Genomic DNA, 22,834 nt, shown 5'->3' on the forward strand with positions numbered 1-22,834 from the left:
CAGCCACTCAGACCGTTGGTTGCTGCATCCCTACGCCCACCAGATCAACCCTCTCGGTGGTCTTCCCCCAGATCCGAGCACGGCTGGAGTTTGCAACTGACTTTGCAATGATGTTTAGCTCTTGTTCCTCAGCTGAACAAAACCAAATGTTTCAAGCACTTGGTGAAATGCAGTTAGCTTTCTCCGTGCGCCTTTAAACCTGGCACCCCAATCCAGTGGGAAGTTTTAAGAGGGTTTCCTTTTCATCTGTTGAGAAGGGGCAATGGTCATCCACTAATGAAAAGACTTCCAGTTAATGTGGAGAGCCTGGCTCTGTCACCAAGGACATGCAGTTATTTGGCTACTGGCAGCTCAAATTAGATATTAGCATATATGCAGTCGAGTCCCGTAGAACGGGGTTGGTGGGTAGCTGTGTGTAAGATTTATTAGCTTGTCCCAGCAATGACGTCCCAGTGAAAGATGCATTCAGGCTAAAGCTCTGGTGTTTAGTTAACACACATCTGCAGAGCCTCCATTTGTTTTTATTCTATCATTATTTCTTCTTCCAGTGCCTAAATTGGAAAGAAAGAAACCTCTTCCCCAGGAAATCAATTCCAGGGACTCAGTGAACCTGGTCCATGTTGGAACAAGCCAAAAAATATCAGCTGAAGCATAGAGAAGTTTCTGAGGTCAGGAAGAGTTCAACTGCCAGATCTAAACCTAACATGTACTGAGGAACCAAGCCAGTGAGAAGCCTCAGGAAGATTCAGGTCAGTGGGGCAGTGCTGGTTTGCTGCTGCAAAAGAGCACGAGAATAGCCGTGTTTTGTCAACCCGTTAATCTGGGTAATTCTGTATGCTGGCAGCAACGAGGCCCAGCTCAGGGCTCGTGACGTGTGCGCTGGTTCGGTTCTTTGCAGGCCTGCCTTTGACTGGTCTGTGGCCATGCGTATGAGACCCAATATAGATCTAATCTGATTTTAATATTGATGCAGAATTAGTTAGAGTTAGGCTAAAATGAGAAGAAAGACGATGGATTTGACTCGGTGACCTGGAGCAATGTCTGTCAGCTCCTGAGGAGACGTGGGTTATCGGAGCTGAGGGCAACATGGCTTGATTTATTCCTTAGTGGCAGGGTGCTGGGAGCAATGATTGTCACTAGGCCTCACATCTCAGCTGTCCTCCAGCGTGTGCTGCAGCCTAGCACAGCATTTTCAAAGCCAAGGCTTCTTTGACCTAAGACTCATTTAATCTACAGCTATGTATGTGTTCTTTATACACATATAGAAGCATATATACGTACCTTACTCCAACCCAACTGGTTTTGCAGCAGCCAAAGTTAATTTGCACTATTTTGCATTTCCTGCAGTCTAAAACCAGTGTTTCTGCAGCTTAATACCTTCCACCACAGAAATTTGAGGGTGGCTAGGTGCATAGGCCCCCAGGGCTCCTCGGCAGTATGGACCCAGTTGCTTTGCACTTCAAAAAAACCCCACTCTTGGGTAACCCTTAGTGTGGGTTACCGTAACTGGCACCTTCACGTGGGCTGGAAACATGGTACCGCGCCCCTAATTAGGGTGCTATATATGACTCTAGATAGCTTGTGCAGGACAAAAATCCCATTAATTAATACTAAGTTTAATTAACTTAAATTTCCCAAGATATTTATGGCTTTAAAAATTAAAGCATTTAGTACTTTTAGCCGCTTGCTCTACACGGATGGAAGCTTCAGAACCTGTTTTCTCCCCATTTTTTAGCACAAAAGGTGAAGGTTGAGCTCACTGCCATTAGGTGGCAGCAAGACATGCAAAAATGAACATGACAAACTCCCTTGAGGCACATGGATCATCTTAAGAATGATGTAGGATGTAATAAATGTAGAACATGCACAGGGCTTATGATTACTGTGACAGAGAGATGGCATACACGTATATCTTCTCTATTATATTAATATATTGGACAGTATTTAAATGTTAAAAAGATATGAATCATCTGAGTGTGTCCCATTATAGATTAAGCCTAACGAGACACCCTCCTATAACAAAATGCAGAGCAAGCCATAAACTTTAACTATCAATTTAGTTACAGAAAAAAACCCCCAAGCATTCTTTTCTTAAACAGATTTTGGCTTTTCTCCACAAAAGCATGATGTCCGAGAGCGGAGGTAAGGTAGATTTGAAGAAATGGCAGGGTTTTCCTTCCTCTGGACTGGTTCTGTTTCTTCCCTGCCATTTCCCGCCCCTCTTCTGTGGTTAACAAATTTTCTGGCTTTCGGCTTTGTGCAGCCGTTTCCTGCATAAGAAGCTACTGGTGGAGGGGGGGGAAGAGGGAAAGAATGAACGATTGTGTGGTTTATCATATTAGTTGTTCCACTCACTTCTCATTGAGAAAATAGTAAAAAGTAGAATTGCAAAAAACCCCTAATGATTCTTCCTCTTTCACTGGGAAAATATGCAGGTTTTTTTTGCTCTGAGTTGTTTTTACCAGTAGCAGGAAAAGTTTTCCTTTAAAAAAGAAACCACCCAGAGAAAAGCAAATCATTTTCTTTCTTGAAAATGATAAAAACTAATTCTGTTCAGCACTAAGCTGTGCTACCATCTCTTCCCAACAGCCAGCTGTTGGCTAATATCCGCAGGAAAATAATTTCCCTCTTTGCCACTGTTCCTCCTATTCCTCTTCTTGTAAAACTGCAAACTTTGCCAACTGCCGGCTCTACAATCAGAGGGGATTATTTTTTCTCCCATATAACCCAGGCCAGAGAAGTTGCTCTCTGCTAGCTCCGGTAAGCTGTGATTGACGTAGAGCCTTGGCACTCTCACTGTGGATTTACCACTATGTACTTGAGCGTGTTGGTCTTTCCACAAGCATTTTCTTCAGCCATTAACCAATAAAACTTGGCAGATGCGTCATAGTGAGCCTTTCAGCGCTGACTTGCGAAGCCTCAAATGGCAGAAAATCCCCCGGTTATTTATTCCATGGATTAATCATCTTCATGGTTAATTTTTTTTTCCCTGCTTTTGATTTGAATTGGCCTGCCTTTCGTTTCTCGCCAGTAGTTCTTGTTATGCCTTCCCACAGTACAGATCCCTCCAAGACCTGTGTGGGACTGTTCTCTGGGGCGGTAGCACTGCTTGAAACCGCCTGGCTCAGCTGCCGAGCCGAACGCGCGGCTCTGGCCAACTTCCACCCCACATCCCGCCATGTCCTGCTGCAGGGATGCAGCGTGTCCCATGGCTTGATGAGAGCAATAGATCTGCAACCAACGTCACACTGAATATTTGTAAGTTTATTATATACATAATATATGTAATATTATATTTATAAGCCAGCGAGTGTGTGCTGATGAAGGCTACGATGCCTTCCCATCGCTGACCCCTTGCTATTCATCTGAGTTACAGTCCGGCTAGCCCAAATGGGTGAAAAGCAGCATTACTATAGAGGATTCGTAGCACCATCTAAGCCCATGGGAAGATCTGACCCGATGAGCCTGCATTCTTCAGGTTTTGGCCACGGATGTGGATTCCTGGTGCTGATATATGTAAGTGCATATAGAAAATGAAGAACCTCTTTTTGCAGCCATCTTTTTTTTTTTTTTAAGTTGCAAACAAGGCCAATATTTGCTTCTCCTAAGTGCACTTTAAAAAGTAGTAACGCTTATTGGTCAAAAGAAAAGTTTTAAATGGCTCATTTCCCCCACGTAAGCTGTGAGTACAGGAGCAATCGCATTTAACCAGTAGCGTTGAATTGTTAGGGTTGGAATGTAGAGGGTGACAAGAAATTCATGTGTCTGTTGGCAAACCCCAGACAGCAATTGAGGGCATTTATATTTAATGTCTGTCATGCAAAACATTCCTAAGATATAAGGAAAAGCAAATGCAAGAATAAATGAAGTAGATCATGATCAGTGTTGCCTCAACAGCTTTGTCGGATGGTGGCTTGTTCTGCTTTCTGAATTTCAGTTCCAAAACATGATCATTCCTACCCTTTTTCCTGCTTGCTTTCATTCAGATTTCAGAGGCAAGTGTTCAGAAACTTTACTTAAGCTCACACGCATTTCATTTGTGCAACAGCCACATCTCGTCCTCCACCAGTCCCTAAAACAGGAGGAAGCAGAGTACTGGGCTCCAGTGTACACTGTTGGTTACTGATGGTTAGGTGGCGTGGGAATGGGCTGTGGTTGCCCTAGAGAAGGGCAGCGGGGCTGGGGCAGGGTCTGGAGCACAAGTGTGCTGGGGGGCGGCTGAGGGGGCTGGGGGGGTTTAGCCTGGAGAAGGGGAGGCTGAGGGGAGCCCTTCTCGCCCTCTGCAGCTGCCTGAGAGGGGCTGGAGTGAGGGGGGGGCTGGTCTCTGCTCCCAAGTCACCAGTGACAGGATGAGAGGAAACGGCCTCAGGCTGCGTCAGGGGAGGTTTAGGTTGGAGATGAGGAAAAACTTCTTCATCAAAAGGGCTGTCAAACTTTGGCACAGGCTGCCCAGGGAGGTGGGGGAGTCACCATCCCTGGGGGGTTCAAACAACGTGTAGCCGTGGCACTTCAGGGCATGGTTTAGGAGGCCTGGGGGTGTTGGGTTGGGGCTTGGACTCGATGATCCTAGAGGTGTTTTCCAACCTTAAAGATTCTGTGATTCTATTGCAGCTACTCAAATAATATGTAAAACTATCTCGGTTGTAAGCCCAGAAAATTGCAGAGTAGTTTTTGGGAAAACAATTAGTTAAATTGCTAACTGAGCCCTAGTTTCTATCATTCTTAGTCTTACTCTAAGTCCAAAAAGTAACCCCTACCCCAGAGACTTTTCTGCTCATTAAAACCACCGGCTGTTTGCGCCTTTCCTCCGAAGCGGCTCGTTCCACAGGAGGGCACCAGATACACGTCTTTAAGCTGCATTTCTATTAGTTTCATGAGGCTGTTTCTCCCTCCTGATCAGATCGCTTCCTCCACAGCGGATGTGGACCTACTTAAACACTAAATACACAGGCCTTCGCATTTGCCTCTCTCTTATGCTTTTCAACACCAAAACCTGCCATATTTGACTTTGCCCTCTATTAGATAGACGTTGGTTCATACACCTCTTTTTTTTTTTTTTTTTTCCAAATCAAAACTGGCTGTAAGTGTAATAGGGGATCGTCTGTTTCGCACTGAATTTTTAAATTCATACATAAAATTCAGCAGAAAAGCTATGGTTTTACTAGTGATTTCCTGAGAGCCCCATCAGAGTCACCCCATGGGCTTTTTCTACAGATTCTTGAAAGATTTCACTTACAAGTCAGTCAAAGCATGATGAAAACTGATGCAACTCTCTCCCTTAATGATACCAACTAAGCAGGAAAATGTCCTGTTTTATTTATGCATCTCTCCGTAGCTTTTTCCTCCTACAGGACAAAGGCGAATGTGGCATGGGAGAGGTAGAGAGGTTTGGAGGTGGATGTCACCTTGGTGGAGCGCTGCATTTCTGGGATAGGGAGGGAAAGTCACTTGCCAAGTCAAACAGCAGCTGGGGTTTGGACTGGGACTAGATGACATTCAAATGTCACAGCCCATCGCTGCACTCGGGCTTCTGGCTCCAAATGCTAGACAATTCCCAGGAATGGCTTGCTTTGTGTGATACTTTAAAGAGCAGGCACATCATGAGATTTAATGTGGCTTTCCTTTCTGGGCCATTTCATGTTAGCTCTTGGTCAGAGAGGAGCATGAAGTCCCAGAGGACTCGGGCCAGCTGGACGTTTCAAGGATGAGACCCAAATTATCTGAAGGTTGACCAAAGCTCTGCAGAAGACCCTGCAGTTTGCTCCCCTTTGCTCTCCTACCCTCTCTAAAGCTTGTCTGGTGATAGGCCTGAGCTTTCCCAGGCTCTAGGCCAATTCTGCAATGACCTACCATCCCACATTTTTTGCTTTAAGCCAGTTGTATTTTATCCTTTCCTCTGACAAACTTGCAGCAGCCGCACTGCTGAGTGCAGGAAAGACCCTCCAGAGGCTAAGGGGGCTCCACTGTGACCGGGGCTTAGCAGTCAGTTAGAAGTCTCCTGAGATTTTATATTTTAAGAAACACAGTGAAAAAAACTCTCCCTCTCATAGGATATCAGGGTAGGCATGGAAATGAGCCCTTCCTGACTCTACTAGCATGGAGGCTTGGAGGAATCAGCATTAATTTTCCAGTCTCCTGCGAACCTCACTCCTATAATTAGATCTACATATTGTGCCCACGTAGAGACATAACTGGGGCTGCAAGGTTTCTTCTGCTCATCTCCAGATGTGTCTCCTGCCTCAGCCGAGGCAAATGCTAGGATTAACAGCTCCGAGCAGGCAAGGTCATTCAAGACATCCGCTGGCCCAAACAGCCACAGCAATGGTACGGTTGCTTTGCCTTGTTCATGGGTATCACTGAGGTTGTGCTCATGTAGATGACATTCTTTATCCTTCCAGTATGCTAAGGAGGAATTTGTTTGTTTGCAGTAGACTATTTTTACTGCACCTGAATTCATTAATCTCTCCAAAAATAACGTTGAAGGCACATGCATAAAAAAGCATGCATTCAGCTTGCCTTGGACAGAACTAGGCAGCCCCAGTGAGCACTTCACTGGTGGCATTGATTTAGTGTTTTTGCATGCGTGCAAAATCAAATGCCAGACAAGCACAAGCGAGTAAACTTTATCTGAAAAAGGGGGAAGGAAAGGACCTCTTTTCCCTGAGCTACCATTGATTTAATATGATGAGAGTTTTAATCAAGCCCTTGTACCTTTAAGCCATAAGTTATTAGAGGAGAGCTGGGACAGTCTTTCTGAGGACTTGCTGACACCCTGAGCTTTCAAGATTATTAATCAAAAATGTGGTTTTGGAGGAGGTTTTTTTTGGGGGGGGGTTTGGGTATTTTTTTTTTGCAGGCACCACAAAACTGCCAAATAATGTCAGATGGTAGAGAACAATGTGAATCCCCCATAGAGATCTATAAATAAAAGCTATAAACGTGCCTCATAAATTAGTCAAAGGGTTATTTTCTCCTACCCACATTCCCTCCCTCACGTTCAAATTCAATTTTATTCATCCGGTTCCTCACCCTGCGCTGCCATGTGGGAAGCTTGGGTAGAAATCTTGAAGCAGACAAGGCTGGAGCTCTGCAGGGGAGATTTCCAGTGTAACAGGCACAAACCAGTGCTGCAGAGAGACTCCCAACCTAACGCCAAAGCTGGTGCCCTGGTAATATGTCCCCAAAGATGCCACACACCCTGCACAGCCTCTTGGGTCACCTACTGGCTAGGTTTTATACCTGAAATGAAATACAAACCAAAATGGGCCTGAATCATGCTCCACAGAGAAAACCCATGCAATGACAAGGGGTTTTTCCCCCTGAACAATGTATTTGTTTGGCGAAGATCCCAGAGGGAGGGAATATTTCTGGTCTAGGCTTTTGAGGGTGGCAGACAGGAGGCTGAAGACATGCAAAACACAAGCTAAACAGTGACAATGGAGTGGAAAGGTCCTACCCAGCATCCCGAAATAACTCAGTGGGACAGCCAGAAATACTGAGAGACTGTCTTCATTAAACAGTGTTGTTTCAAGAGGCATAAACCAGTCCAATGGGAGGAGCAAGCCACAGATGGCAGCTGCTGCATATGTCTGTGTGCATGTCTGTATGCGTAACACCTTGGAAGGGGCAGTTATTGTCCACCCGTGCCTAAGCCAAGGTAACCACTGGGGTAGCTGTGTGTGGTTTAAAGTGGTCTCTGCTTATATGTAAACATTGCCACGTATAAAAATGATTAATTGGCAGATTAGAAATGTGACCCCAAAAGGTATTGTTCTCTGTGATGAAAGACAAGCCCGGCCAAGGATTTACTGCCCAAGTGTCTTATTGCCATAGTAGGGCTGTGCTTGCAGGCGAGGTTATTATGGTGAATGTTAATGATGACTGCATCTGGGTAAAAGCCTCTCCATCACCTCTCGCTGTCGATGCCTCTTCCGTAGCTATGGAAATGGCACCTTCTGTTCAGCTGCTGCTTCTGATTAAAATTCAAGTGGAGAGGAATGGGGAAAGAAAAGCCAGGGGACAAACACAGCTGATGAGCCAAGCAGCATGGAGAAGAGGGAGGCTGCAACGTACCTGTTCGGCTTCTCAGACTGAAAGAGGGTGCTGGGCTTAGTTACTCTGATGGCAGCAGTTTAGGATGAGAGCCACTGTCCCATTTGCCCAGCATGAGGTCTAGATTAAGAAAGAGTCCCTGCCAGGAGGAGCTTGCATGTGGAGTACCCAGAGGAACAGCAAACACAAAGGTGGGGTGCTTCGCCCCAGACATCACCAGCCCTTGCAGAGCCAGGTAAAGAGGTTTCCCGGCTGCTGCGTGGCTTCCCATGGTTTTGACTGCTGATTAAAACCCTTCAGTAGTTTTTGTCTCTTTAAGTCTGTAAACACATTTGCAAGGACAATAGCAGCCTAATGGCAGATGTCAAAGGTCTGTTATACATCGTCTTCTAATGCAGATTTTGTGTAACCGCCTCTGGCTTCAAAAATTGGAATAAAGAAAGGGGCTCTTGCAGTATGTGTAGGAAAAGAACCACAACTCGGTTATTATAAATTCATGCTATTATGACTATGACGGAGTGATAGCAGAGGAACGTCCAGCCAAAACTGGGGCTCTGCATTGTCTGAGGCAAACACGACTGTGCAGAGCATTAATATGAAAGACGGATAAAGGAGGTGTCTTGCTGCCTATGACTGTGTGAGGCACCCCCCTACTCTTCCAGAGCCTGGGGCTTTTGCCACGGTGATCGCCAGCTTTTGGCACCCCATTTTCGTGCCCGCTGTGCTTTGCCGTGCAAGTCCGGCCCTTGGCAGGGGAGGGGGGCAGAGGCGGCACCCCTCGGCCCACGGAGAGGGTCCGTAGCGCCAGTGAGGCACCGGGGTTCAGAGAGGCTTCTGGGTCGTGGCCGGTGATGGCACAGCTCAGATCCGAGGCAGGGTGTCACTGGGGCGTGGAGCGGGTCTGCTTGGAGCAGCGCGGCTGTGTTGGAAGCCTCTCCCCTTGGGCTGGGGCGGCGCCTGAGAAAATTCCCGGGATTGAGTGCCCTCCCCTTCTTTTGGGTGAGGGATTCCTTCTGGGTATGTCCTTGAGGGAGCCCTCGCCCCCCTGGGCGAGCGGTTATACCCTCTGGGTGCCCGGGAGAGGCTCCCCTTTGTGAGTGAGCGCGCGTGTGCGTGTGCCCCTTCGGGACATCATTCTTGTGTATAGACGTGTAGCAATAATGCCCCGACTGACGGCTCGAACCTGTTCTGTGCTAAATGGTACCGGAGGCTTGACTGATTTCAGTTTACCCCTGCCTCTCATTGGTTTTTTGTTGAGGTGTTGGCTGCTTTGTGAAATAAAGTTGCTTATGCTTGTCCTTCGTCTGGGTTAGTTTTAGCGTTCCTTGGTGACGATGACTCTCTCTGTTTTAAAGCTGGAGAACAGAGGCCCGGAAAGACGAAGTGAGTCGTCCCAGGTTATGCAGGAATCCTGTGGCAGAACCAAGAGATGAGTCAATCCGCTGATCCCAGCCCAGCGCTGGGCTGCAGAGCACAGGTGAAGTGGCTGCTACAACACTTAGGGCTGAGTCCTCAGCCTAAGCCTGGCTCCTGAGCCTTGTCTCCTGCAGCCTCACTGAACCACAAGGTCAAGGCACACTCGGCAGCCTGAGGTTGGAGGGCTACTGGGAGCTTTGGCATTGTGAATGGGGCAACATCTGCTCGCTGAGCAATTTACAGTTGACACCTCATTTTGACAAATTCACCACAAAGAAATAGAATTTGGAGCTGTTCCATGGCCCTGCTGTGTCATCTTGGATCTCATCCTCCAAAAGCTTTTAAGGCATAACAACATTCTTTTACTGTTGCAGTTCTGTGTAAATATTGAATTATCTGCCTGGTCTCAGCACAAGTCGACTCCCTGTGTTTGAAGGCAGCATATGCTATCGGTGGCATGCTATCATTACCATCCTCTAGCAGTGCACAGCCTCCCGGGGTCAGGAGTGCTGTCCCTGGAGGACTGCCTTGCGAGCTTCCTCGTCATCTTATTGCTCGGTCATAGGTCTGGAGCGGGGCTTGAGCTCAGAGACACCTGGATCAACGCACGAGTTAAAGGTCCAACTCTATTAATTTGGAGGTAATGGGCTGTGCCATGCCCTTGCTGCTACAGGGCAGCCGTGGCTCCCAGTGGGGTAATTCAGGTTAGCGTGAACGGTATTGCAGAAATACTGAGTCTCTTTACCACGTGGTGAAGGTAGTAGGTACACATGACAGGCCATCAGTGCTTCCTAGGAGACACCCTGCCGTGGCTGCATACTGTGACTGTAAAAGCATCTGTGCAGGAAACTGCCCTTTAAACCTAATTATAAGCACAGACTTTATTCCGACCTGCCCGTTGCTAGCGCAGTGCTCTGACACGTGTGGCTTGGGAACGTTGACCCTGTGCTCAGGGTTCAGCCTTGGGGCGGCTGACCCTGACTGGAGAAGCCTAACCCACCTCCGTCAGGTGTCCTCAGAGAAAGCACGGGGTTGACTCGAGTGATTCTTCTGTTCGGAAGACATGACGTATCACTTCACTGCTCCCCAAAGTGCCAGAATCAGTGTTTTGGGAAGCGCCTTTGCTGACAAACCCAGAGCAGGCTTATCTTCCCTTCTTTAAATGTGAATACAGCACTGGTAAGAGACTCTCCAGGCCTCGGGAAGTCATGAAGGGATTCGCTTACCCTCACTAGATTGCACCAGCATCAACTCTGTGATCTGTGGAGCTGACCAACTGCTTAGATGTAGAAAATTTTGTATCATAACGAGCTTTGGCCCAAAAGGCGTATGTTCAGATCTATTTAATCTGTATAAATCTTTCTATTTTATTTTAGCAGAGCTACTCTGGAGTGATACCAGATTTCGATCCCAGTTTTACTGATGTGACTCTTGCTGTTTTCACAACGGTCCTGCATATCCACGCTGAGTTTGGATCTGAGGTTAGGATGTACAAATCATCCTTGGCATGGAAAGAGTTAGAATGAGCTTCATAGGCTGGTAATTGAGATCAGATTCTGGCTTATAGCATCTCCCTCCCTCCCTCCAGCTCTGGCTAAACCATTGTGCTGGGAACTTCAGCTAGAACAAATCAGCTCAAAATAATTCTGAACAGTTTGTTTTTTCAGTTAGACACTGCAGACAGAGAGAAAGACATCCCTATGAATAATTATGGATCTTTTCCCTGCTAAAATCATTACTTTCCCTCCTCTAGATTTCACTCATCTCCACATTAGCGCCCAGAACATTACCTGCTTTAGTGGACAGCAATGACTCACCCCGGCAAGGGAGTACGTGTTGCCCGCAGGCTGGCAGCCCTGCGGGGCGGAAGACGAAGCGGTACTTGATACTGAGGGAACATTGTGCCTTCCTGAGGACTGGATCCAAATGGGAGGTGAGCTATTATTAGCATCAGCGTAGGTACTTTTAGAAACATGCCAGGCTGTGGCTACAAAATCAAGAGGGGCAACAGCATGCCGTGGCAGAGGTGCCTCTGGCAGCTCTTGCAGGAGATGCTTTTCAGGTTCATCCCACAATGCAGCCACATATCTGGCTTTGGACCATTTCTTTATGGCGTATTGCTTTACACGCACTGATTTTAAAGTTCCTGTAGGTCTACTTCAGGTTCCATTTGTAGGAGTGGAAAGAGTATATATTGTCATTCACATTATTGTACAAACAACTTAGCCAGCATCTTCTTGCCTCAATAGAAAGAATAAGGAAAACAGCCCCAAAGGTGCTACTTAGAGCTCAAATACAACCATAGTATCGCTTTGTGATTCTGCACAATGTCAAGCCTTTTCCCCCACAGATCGGGGAAATGTTCCTCCCCTACGACAAGCTGCAACAAGCCTAAGAGTGTTTCTTTCCCTGAACAGAGTAGCAAGAGTCTCCACTATTCCAACTCATTTGGGGATGCCTGCACTGAAGATGCTTGAAATTGGTGCCACGCTTATGTCTGTTTGTGGTTTTGGGGCTGGCTTTGTGCCTCAGTTTACCTTCTGTAAAATAGAAATACAATCCTGGCCACCTTTGTAAGCAGCTTGGAGTTATCCCAATGAAAGCTGTCACACAGAAACTATTTTATTAAACTAAATATGCTTAGGTTTATTCTTACGCCAGAGCAATAAATCAAATTCTCAGAAGCAAAAAACCCCTTTGGGCTCAAAATTTTTTCAGCTCAGATCCATTTTCCTCTCTCTTTTGACAGTCCAGTGTTGATTTCAACAACAAAGACCGTGTCCTTTGCGACCGAACTGCTCTGCCTTTCACCAACATTAAAAAATCACTGAGTAGAGCAGTTCCCTTAACCCTGGCGAGGTCTAGCAAACCCTCAGAGCATCTCTGACCAAATCCCAGGGCTGCAGTGGGAGGAACCCAGCTGCAAAAGGGGCCCTGCAGGCTTTTGGACAACCATTTTTGTGGTTTGCTGGCAATCAGTCTTTATTAAATGCGTGCATACGGATGGCGCTGAGTTGTATTGGGCAGCGCCTTCTGATCTGATGAACAACGGAGAAGTCATTAGTACAGCTCTGAAAAAATCCTCCTCCAGCCCCGCTTCGTGCAGCTGAACAGATCAAAATCCGGAAACATCAGAGGGGAAAAAAATAGAAAACAGTTTTTGCCCTTTTTGCTCTTGTGGGGCTACTCTGGTGTTAACAGACGTTCGCTCTGTTACTGCAGGGTTCTCCCTTCCCAGCACAGCGAGGCTGGCTGGTGGGTTTTTTCTAACCCAGCTCGGAAGCAGTTTTCCCTGGTAGTTTATTTCTAGAGTGAGTCACAGCCACCAGAGGGCAAGAGTCCCCCATCCTGGGCTGGAGAAATCTCTCCCCGTGCAGCCGTCCCGTATTAAAAACAGGCTGATCCAAACTCAGATCAATGAGAGTATTTCCATCCACTTCAGTGGTCTTTGGATTGGGTCCTACATTTCTTTTAGTTTTAAAAAACACCCCGACAAAACCAGCAAGATGTTTTATATAAACTTAGAAACAAGGTTTTATAAACTGAAAAAAGCCCCTGGCATTTATACACTTTGGGTTTCACTGTAACTTGTCACTTGGATGTTAAATGGTCCTTTTTATTTATAATAAGTTTATTTTTTAAATACCCATGTTATGAACAAGCCATTGCAACGTAGGGGAGGTAATCCAAAACCCTGCAACTTCTAAGTCTTCTTTGAAAAGCTGTGCTGTAATGGGGCTAGCAGGGCTCATTAATACTTGCATTGAAAGGCTAGTGCCTATAAGATGGTTTCAGGCCATAATTTAGCAGAGTATGTTGGCCTGGGCTTGGCTGTAGGCAGGGTACCAGCTCACTGACTGCAATGGGAATTGGTGAAGCCTGAGGTCCGAAATCCTGCTTTGCCTCCCAGAGGAAGATCCACAGTGCTAATCCCAGGCCCCAGCCCAGATGCTGTCTGCGGAGCTCCCGTAACCAGCCACAAAGGCACGTGGAAGGGAGCGATGGACACAACCCCGGCCACAGAATTCGCAGCTGGGGAGGAACATGAGGAGAACTGGATTAAATTTTCTCTCTCCTGTCTGAGTACATCTGAACCTGTATTTTCCAGAAGTGTGAGAGTATAAAGAGCTCCTGGGTTCAACACGCTAAATCCCTTGCTGACCCATTCTATGATTCAGGGCAAAACCACACTTTCTACTTTTACAGCTGAAGGCATGGACATTAAAAACCTTTAATAAGGCATCTTATTAGAAACAGCATCTCAAAAGCTGCCTAGCTCCTCAGGCTGCCCCAGGGAAGGACAGCAGGGATTGTATATTGCCTTCAGTGGGAGAAGAGCTTTGGCCAATGCAGGATACTTAGAACCCAATAATGTTTATAAAGGCCTTTCACGTTCTCTGATGAAAGATGCTCTTGAAGTGCACAGTGTTTGCTGGAAGTTTTCCCTCCCACCTACTGCACTGTTTCTAGGCAAATATCTTGCCCTTTTGAATAATACCATGTGGAGTGAAAAGATAAACTCCTGTAATTATCCGTTCCCTCAGCGTGGCTGTGCTGAAAAGACAAACTGCCTCCTTCAGCATTACTGCTCACAGAAAAATTGGACCTGAAGCGTATGTGGGAAGAACAGACCGACTTTAAAACATATTTCCTCACGCCCTGGTTCTTGAGGATGCTACAGCAGGGTGCAAAAACAGTTCAAAAAAGCCCTGGGGACCAGCAAGACCTCATTTCCCCAGGGAAAGTCATCATCTGCAAGCCATAGCAGAGACGAGGAGGAGTCCGGGGGTGGAGGAGGAACCGCTGCCAGTTCACCAAGAAAGCAGGAACGATGAGTGTGCCCAAACTGTAACACAAAGATCTGTGTCGAAGCCATTGCTTGAACGAGGTTCTCCTGAGAGCCCAGACGGCCTCCCCGCTGCCTGATCCCCCCGGCCAACGTACGTGTGGTGGTCACCAAAGGGAAAGGGTTGGAAACACGCTGGTTACCCCGGCCACCTTCTGTTCTGTGTTGTGATTATTTCAGTTTTCAAGGCTGCCAAAACTCACACTAGCACTAAAACCACTTCATTTGAGCACCAAAAGAGCTTAGGAGAAAGCTCAGGAACGTCTGAGAAGATAATATTAGCACGTCTCCCAGTTTGGAAGTGCAGTTTGCTACCCAATATCAGGGGAGAGTGGAAACTCCTATTTTGAGAAAAACCTCTTGGCATCAGGCCTGCGCTATGAGTTCGATTTAGAAATAAGGCAAACTGCAGATGCCGTAGTCACAGATCTGTGTGTGCTCTGGGCCAGAAATTATTCACCCACTGGCTTTGTGTTGCATGAGAGTATTCCCAGTGACAATCACTCACGATGGAAGGAAGCGAGAATGACTTCAGCCTGACATCCAAAGGGAGGAGAAAATAATCTCAAGCCCAGAGAGAGGAAGGCAAGTGCTTCCTTTCTGGGTTGAACATGAGAGTTAATGAGCTAACATGATATGACCAAGGACATTTCACTGGGGAACCTTCAATAGAGACAGCGAGGACAGAAGTGTTGGTCTGAAAGCGTAAGGAGATCCTACCAGGGAAGTGCCCTTCTTGTGCTGCCTTCCTTCTCCAAAGAAACTTAATTCATTAGGTACAAGTAATGAGTTGTCAGGCTACATCCAGCCCTATCCCTGGTTGCTGCAGTTGAGAGAACAATCTACGGTTTAAGAATAAAGAGGAAAATAAAGTGCTGCTTCTCATTAGAAGAGAAGGTCTGAAATAATGAAATATCTGCCAGAAAAATGATCCGTGCCTTTGTGCATTTAGAAAGAAGACAAGCAGTTGCAGTTTTGTAGCTGTCAGAGACACTTAGATTCCTAAATAGTAAGTCTTTTTTAAAACTACAATTCTTTGGTTAATTCCCTGATTTTTTCCAAAACCAGGCCCAGGAATTTGAGGCTGAACTATCACATTCTTTAGACGCTCATTTAGGCTCATTAAAAGTCTTTCAGAGGCAGGGAATTTATGTTGCTTAGTGATGTCTTGGGTGAATTGCTCTCACCAATAAAAAAGAAAAAAAGCAACCAATTTCTAATTTTTCTCCCAGACATCAACTTTTCTAAATGAAGTAAAAAGAAAAAAAGTCTCAGTTTCTTCAAAGAGATCTTAGTGGTCCCGAAGAGAATGGAAACCCCATTGCTGTATCTCGCTGCTTATACTGAGCTGTTCTCAAGCTGCAGGGTTGGAAGCTGCTGGGTAACGTTACCAATACAGATCTGAGAGAGGCATATTCCTTTTTCTTTGGTTGTCTTTAAAAAAGAATTCTGTTTTTTTTTTTTTTATGTTAATTTTTTTTTCTGTGGCTTGATTCTTCTGTCTTTGAATAATTCCAGCCTTGCCATTTATTGAGAAGCTCTCTCTTCTAAATTTAGATTAGAGTGTTATTCGCTTTCATAAGAAGTGCTAATATCCCTTAGGTTAAGAATAATTAGATGTTAATTTTCAAAACCTGAAAGGAAATTATACCCCTAATTCATCATTTAGAGTAAAATAGCTGGTTTAAAAGGGATACATAGCTACATTAAACAAAGGTCTAGACATTTTTTTCCCAAACAAAAATTAACCTCGATACAAATTAAGATGATATGATTGTAGTTAGATTAATGACACCAATTAGGCTAACACATTTCTAAAGCTCCCAGGGTTCATGGGAGAAGGAGGCGGAAGATCAGCAACTGCAAAGCAGCAGAACTCTGGCTGCGGATTGCATTACCGCTCTCACGTCTCCAGCATTATTAACCCTTCGATGAACCTGACCCCACTGACAAGTTGCTCACGACCTCTCTTCCCCAAAATCCTTAGGATTTTACTCTGTTGGAGTAGCAAAATTTATGCAAAAGGTACTGGGGAGCCTTGGCTGCATAAAACAAGGGTGAGAAGACTACGCTGTTAGCTCACTGCGGTGACCAAAAGGTTTCATGCGAAGGGTTAATTTTGCTATGTCAATCCTAACATTTCCTTGGCCGTGGTTATTTGCAAGCATTTTCTGCTGGTGTTTCTGAGGCTGAAGTTCTTTAAACCTGCCTCCCTACTGACGTCTGCTTGGCTTGCTCCCGCATCTCCCCAGCCCGCTGCAACACCCTTGCAGAGGCACCCATCGCATGTACCCATTCAGGGTGAGCCTATAGATGCCTCTGTTAGCCTATAGGTGCCTCAAGCAGTTGGAAGGTAAATCGTCCTCCCTGTATGTTGCCATTACTGCTAGTGGGAACAGAAATAAAACCTGGCAGCAAAGTTCACGGCTGTGAACAGCCAGTGTAAATCAGTTCCCCCAGTGCAGACAGTGGAGCAATATATTGGTGTAAAATGGGCAGACAAACGGACTGGGGGCAATCCCCTGTCTCCCCTGACTTTTTTTTCCATCTCCATCGGTTAGTATAGCATCACTTTCTCTTCCCAACTGCGCAGTCAGATCCTCTTCTTACCCCGACTTGCAGACCCGAGCAGACCACAAGATGGCAAGGCTGTACAGAACATGCCCAGAGCAGCTACTGCGGATGCAACAGGTGTTTATTGGCCAATTTGCTGTTTGCCACCTGCTTCGGTAGATACTGAATTGTATTTTTATACACAGCTTGCAGCAAAACAAATGTCCCCAGTGATGCCAACACTGGGTTCTGGAGTGTTTAGGCATGATCCCTTTGCAGCACCAGGAAGGGGTGTATGATTCTTATGAGTCCTCTGGAGCCTTTCAATATGCCCAGATCCATATGTAAATATAGCTTGAGATGAGATTTATATTCAGCTATTTCCCGGTGAAGCCAGCAGACACTCCAGGCATTTTACAAATGAAACAACAACCCAACCAAGCCTTGTAATTTAATTTAACTGCCTCTTTTTGGGTATGTGTCGTGCATTCACAATTAGACAACTGAATTCCCAATCAAATGTTTTTTGGATATAACAACATAGTGAAAGGCATAAAAGTGCCTTAAAATAGCTTGCGAACGACCACATGGAACCTATTCTTTTGGCAAAAGGATGAGGCAATTTATGGGTCTGGACTCGGTGCTCATAAATAAGTACATGTTCGTTTTTCTTCGCATTGGCACATTTTTGGCTTTTCAGGTTTGCCATGCACTTTATAAATTCTCATGTAACTATTCAGACAGTAGGTGGGAATGCACAGGCTTTTTCTGGGGACATGAATTTATCCTGTTTGAACTGTCTGACACAAGTTCTCTGTTAACCTTGCAACAAAATTCTTTCTGGGCTGGTTATTCAAAGTTTTCCTGCAAAGCCTATTCTGCTTTAACAGCCGGAGACCAAACAAGCTGCTTGTTTTACTGAACCTGTTCTACATATTATTTTCCTTAATTGGAGCAGTGGCAGCAGCGAGTTAAAGCAAACAGCAATTTTAGTTTGTTGCCTCCACGTCTTGTGATATTTGATAGCAGCAAAATGCCTTTCTTGAAGTAGGTAAGTGATGGGGTTGAGTCTGGACTGGAGGAAAAAGGCAGAACAGCAGAATCTGGTGATTAAATGCAACTGTCTCAGCACAGGCCACCGTGCAGTAGTGCCTGAACTAAGCACTAAAAAAAACCAGACTGAAGAGCTCTTTTCCCCTGTGACTGTGCTGCGATGGGATTCTGAACGAGGACCATTGAAACGGGAAAAGAGAGTCAGTTTTCTGAGTGTGTAGAGAAACGTAAGGCCAATGGAACAGGAATAACAACAACAACAACAATAATCATAATCTAATCCCCAAACCAAATAAACCCCATCCATCTCTGAGATGGATCTCTCTGGATTTTCGAGAAAGCCTTCTTTCTTAGAGGTCGGTTGACCCACTGGATAACATAATATGTGATGAAAAGGCTGGTTTCTTTAAAAAATCCACAATATGTTAAAACACCCACACTGGGTGTGAGGATTTAAAAGCTTGAATAGAAACAAAAAAGCTGTAGGTTTTATGTGTGTTTTAGGAAAAGGTTGCTCTTGCTAGTGTTGGCTGTCTCCTCCCTGCACGCCAGAACATCTCTTTCAGGAATGCCAGTTTTCAGAAGGGAAAGCAGCTCTCAATGAGATCACCTTTACATTATCCCTCTGGAGTTCAGGTATGGGATACTGCCAGACTGGGCATCCTCAGACTATAAAAGCCACTGAAAGAGGTTCGTCCCTTCCCCAAAATAGCTGATTTTCTCTAATTCTTATGATTAAAACTAACTAAATAAAATGTTAGGAGGGGGTTGATGTCTTTTACTTTTTCGGGGTGATTAGTGACCCCTGGGTTTAACAATACTGCCTGTAACTGACAGATTTGCTTTGTCTTCCCTTTTACAAGTGCTCAAGGAAAGAAATGCCTTTAAAACCTAAGATTCCCTGCTAATATTCTTCCTGCGTGCCCCCTCCTCCACCACGTCTCTGGATATAGCACCATTAGTTTGAGATTTTTATGACTCTCAAGGGAAACGCAGAACATTCCTGAAACTGAAGTAGCATTTTGGAGTTCCTGAGCTGGAGTTCAGATAGCACCGTCTCTCTCAAGGATCACAGAATCCCAGACTGCAGGGGTTGGAAGGGCCCTCTGGAGCTCACCCCGTCCCACCCCTGCTGGAGCAGGCACCCCCAGAGCAGGGGCACAGGGCCGCGTCCAGGCGGGGGGTGAATGTCTCCAGGGAAGGGACCCCACAGCCTCTCTGGGCAGCCTGTGCCCCTGCTCTGGCACCCGCACAGGGAAGGGGTTTGTCCTCATGTTCAGGTGGAACTTCCCGTGTTCCAGCTTGTGCCCGTGGCCCCTTGGCCTGGCGTTGGGCACCGCTGAAAAGAGCCCAACCCCATCCTCCTGACACCCGCCCTTCAGATATTTATAAGCACTGATGAGATCCCGCCTCAGCCTTCTCTTCTCCAGGCTGAACAAGCCCAGGTCTCTCAGCCTTTCCTCACAAGGGAGATGCTCCAGCCCCTGATCCCCTTGGCAGCTCTGCGCTGGCCTTGCTCCAGCGGTTCCCTGCCCTTCCTGGACTGGGGGGCCCAGAACTGTAACAGATCAATCATGGGAGCTGCCAACATGTGATATTTGGTTTAAGAGGCATGAGGCCAATAAACACCAATACTGTTACTTGATTCACTAATAAATAGTAAATGTTTCTTCTCGAAGAAGCTCAGTGTGATTTCCAGCAGCAACTTGATGACGAAGAAGCATCACAACTGAAAATAGGTAGTGTTAGCAGAAAACTAACTTGTCACGAAGGCTTCACTCGCTGCCAGCTGCCTCCATCTCAGCAGCTATAATGAGGAAAAAAAGACCAGCAAAGGAACAGCCAGCAGCTCTTCAGCTTTATGGCAACACCAAACAAAACAATGCGATTGTGAATTTTAATAAAAAAGCTTATTTAATGGTTAAAAAAAAAACCAAAACAGTAAAAGAAAAAACTCTAGCAGAGCAGAGCTTTAGCTGGGCTGAAATACTGCCATGGATTTCATTGAGTGCAAGAGGAATTTCTCCAGTTTTCACCCCTGAGGAGCTGGTCTGTTATGGTTAAAAACTCAGGAGTGTTTGAGAGATATTTGAGGGGAGGGAAGTACTGTGCTAGCCAGAAAATGTGTTGGTGTGTTCATATACACTTCACTCCCCTAAATCATTGCTCCTGCGTAGGTCAACATGAAAACTGGGCAGAAGCTGGCTTCCACATTCATCAACATGTGTTGTTGCTTCCCAGCTGTCAGCTCCCCTTTCCTCCATATAGGTTAGGGCTAATACTATACTTGTTATGTATAAATAAGCCTGGCCAACCTTAGATGCTCTCCTGGCAAACCCTATTTTCTGTGAACTTAAGCATGAGTAACTGAGGAAGAAAAATGAAATGTGTAAATGCTGTCTCCTCAGGATTAGTCAGCAGAGGACCTGTCACTCAGCAAGGAAGCAGGCTGCAGCTGCAGAAAGCCCTGTTTTCCACAGCCTTGGCCAGCTCCATCAGTAGGGATCAGCTGCTGAAAGGAAAATCAGGTGTCTGTTGGGGCGAGGGAGCGAGAAATGCAGAGCCATGGGCAGACGCGAGTGTACAGCTACCCATAGAGCGGAAACAAACAAAAAATGAGCTATTTAATGAAGCCCTCTAACACTTTCTCCCTGTTGCTTTGCAATAGATAGGCCAAGGAGTGAAGAAACAAGTTAGGAATCTGCAAAATCAGGTATGTGCTCTTACTCTTGGTCAACAAGTTCAGGGCAGGTTTTTCTATTTGAAAATAAATCTCATACAGAGCTCAGGCTTCTAAAACAAATCTGTAGATCAGCTGATAGATTGCTACTCCTTACAGACTGTATTCCTCCCCCCCAGTTTTTTTCTGTCTCAACTGTGAGAATGCCTACAGATGTTGAATAGGGTGCTCTGGGCTAAGACAGGATCTGCATGTGTATACATATATCCACAAATACATATATACACACGTGACACTGAGATGGTTTCGGTCTGTCCCCTCTATCAAGGAAATGATATAGTTTTCTTCTCTCCGGAGGTGCAAAGCAACCATTATAGTCTGGATATCCAGGCTGAAAAGGAGGTGCGCTCCTTTTACTCAGCAGATCTATGGGCAGGAACTTAACTGGTATCCCAACGTATTACCATGCAAAGAGAACTTAAATACTGTTTTGCCACTGCCAGTAACATGACAGGGCTTTATTTCTGTGTCGCACATAAGCCAAGCAGGGGATAAAACATGTAGGTCTGGAAAAACATTTGCTTGTGCTAATTCCAATACTTGTTAGATCAACTTGCGCTCGGTTTTACATCCAGTGGAGTCCCAGTGAAGTTAATTGTTGCCAAGATCTCAGGGCTTTGTCTAGAAAGTGATGTTGCACCCCTGTGAAGAAAAGGGTGAGTTTATACCCAGAAGTAACAGATAAGTAATCCTCAACTCACTATTACACAAAAGGGCTTTCCCCCCCCTGTTGCTGGGGGACAGCTGAAGACCATCCGTTTGGCTCTCAGTACTCTTGGATCTCAAGCATTTCTTGCTCATCCTTCTAAAAACTAGTATTGTTACTCCGATGCCCCCAGGGAGTGCTTATGAGGTTGAACGAAGAACCTTCAGCCTGCAAAACTGGAAATCACTTTTGGTTTGCGTTCACCAGGCGTACTTCTGCTCCAGGCTGAGGAGCCGGAGGTGACCCGCTGGCGAGCTGTCCTGCTGGAGCTGCTGGGGTTCCTTGGTGACTGGCTGCTCAATATGGGTAAGGAATGCTGGATCTGCTTCAATACATATTTTTAATTGGGTTGAGGGGGAAACAGGATCAGCCCTTCATTTTTTCAGATACGGGAGGCATTTATTTTTTTCTGGGTAGTTTTTTTTTTTCCCCTCTTTTCTGCCAAAATATGTCAGGAAGAAAATGCAAAAGAAAAATAAAACATACCCAGAAAGCTTCTATCCATCATGCACTGTGTTTTCTTGAAAACAAAACAGAGCACTTGAATTATAACAAACTGTAAAAGCTAAAAGATGTGCTCTGGTGTGGAAGTGCGTTTGGGTACGATCCTCAGCTGAAATTCAGTTGCACTCCTTATTTGTTACACCTCTTCTGTCGTGAACGAGCCCAAGGCATGAGTTCAGTTAAACTCTTAGAAATATTTCTGCAGAATTTCTTCCCATCGCTCTGATGCGTTTTGTGCAGGTTCTCCTTGCTTTGGGAGATACGCTATTGCATTAACAGGACCACTGTTAATTACATAAATTATACCTGGGAATCTGTCCCTTTTGGAGCTAATCATTATAGTGACAAACTAAGCCAGCAGCGACTGATCACTGGTAGCCTGTCCATATAGCTGCTCCAAATCTATCTGCTTCATACGAAAGATAATGACAACTGTATGCCCAGGCCTAATCTGGAGAACAGCATTAAGCTTGATTTCGGGGAGGAAAAAGCCATTTCCCCAAAGTTGTCCAGTCAATTCTGCAGCTTTCTGATAAAGATCAGCAGCTGGTAGTTGCATTACGTGAACTAGTGCATTTAAACAAACACCTGCTTGGCTCACTTACCACTTTAATGAACAGCAGAATTTTACTGTAAGAGCTACGATAGCATTAGGCCAATAACAAGCTGAAAGAAAAACGGGATGTTTTCTGGCTCTCGCTTCTCCCGTAATTGCCAGCGCAGTGTCACTTATCGTTGCAGAAGTGTTTGAACCTCAATAAAGCTCCTGACTGCTTTGACCTTTGCCTGCAGCTAGATTAACAAAACAAAAGCCGCAGCACTAAGATTTTTATCCTGCAGGAGACCATGATTAAAACCGCCATAAAATTTCTCACGGGGACCGAATCTTTATGAAAAACCCCTCAATACTTCTTGAGAGCATTAGCAGAATTTCTCTGGGAGGTGAAGCAGTCCCATTAGCATC

Source organism: Phalacrocorax aristotelis, chromosome 24 (assembly GCF_949628215.1).
Source record: "Phalacrocorax aristotelis chromosome 24, bGulAri2.1, whole genome shotgun sequence".
In the NCBI taxonomy this organism is placed as follows: domain Eukaryota; kingdom Metazoa; phylum Chordata; class Aves; order Suliformes; family Phalacrocoracidae; genus Phalacrocorax; species Phalacrocorax aristotelis.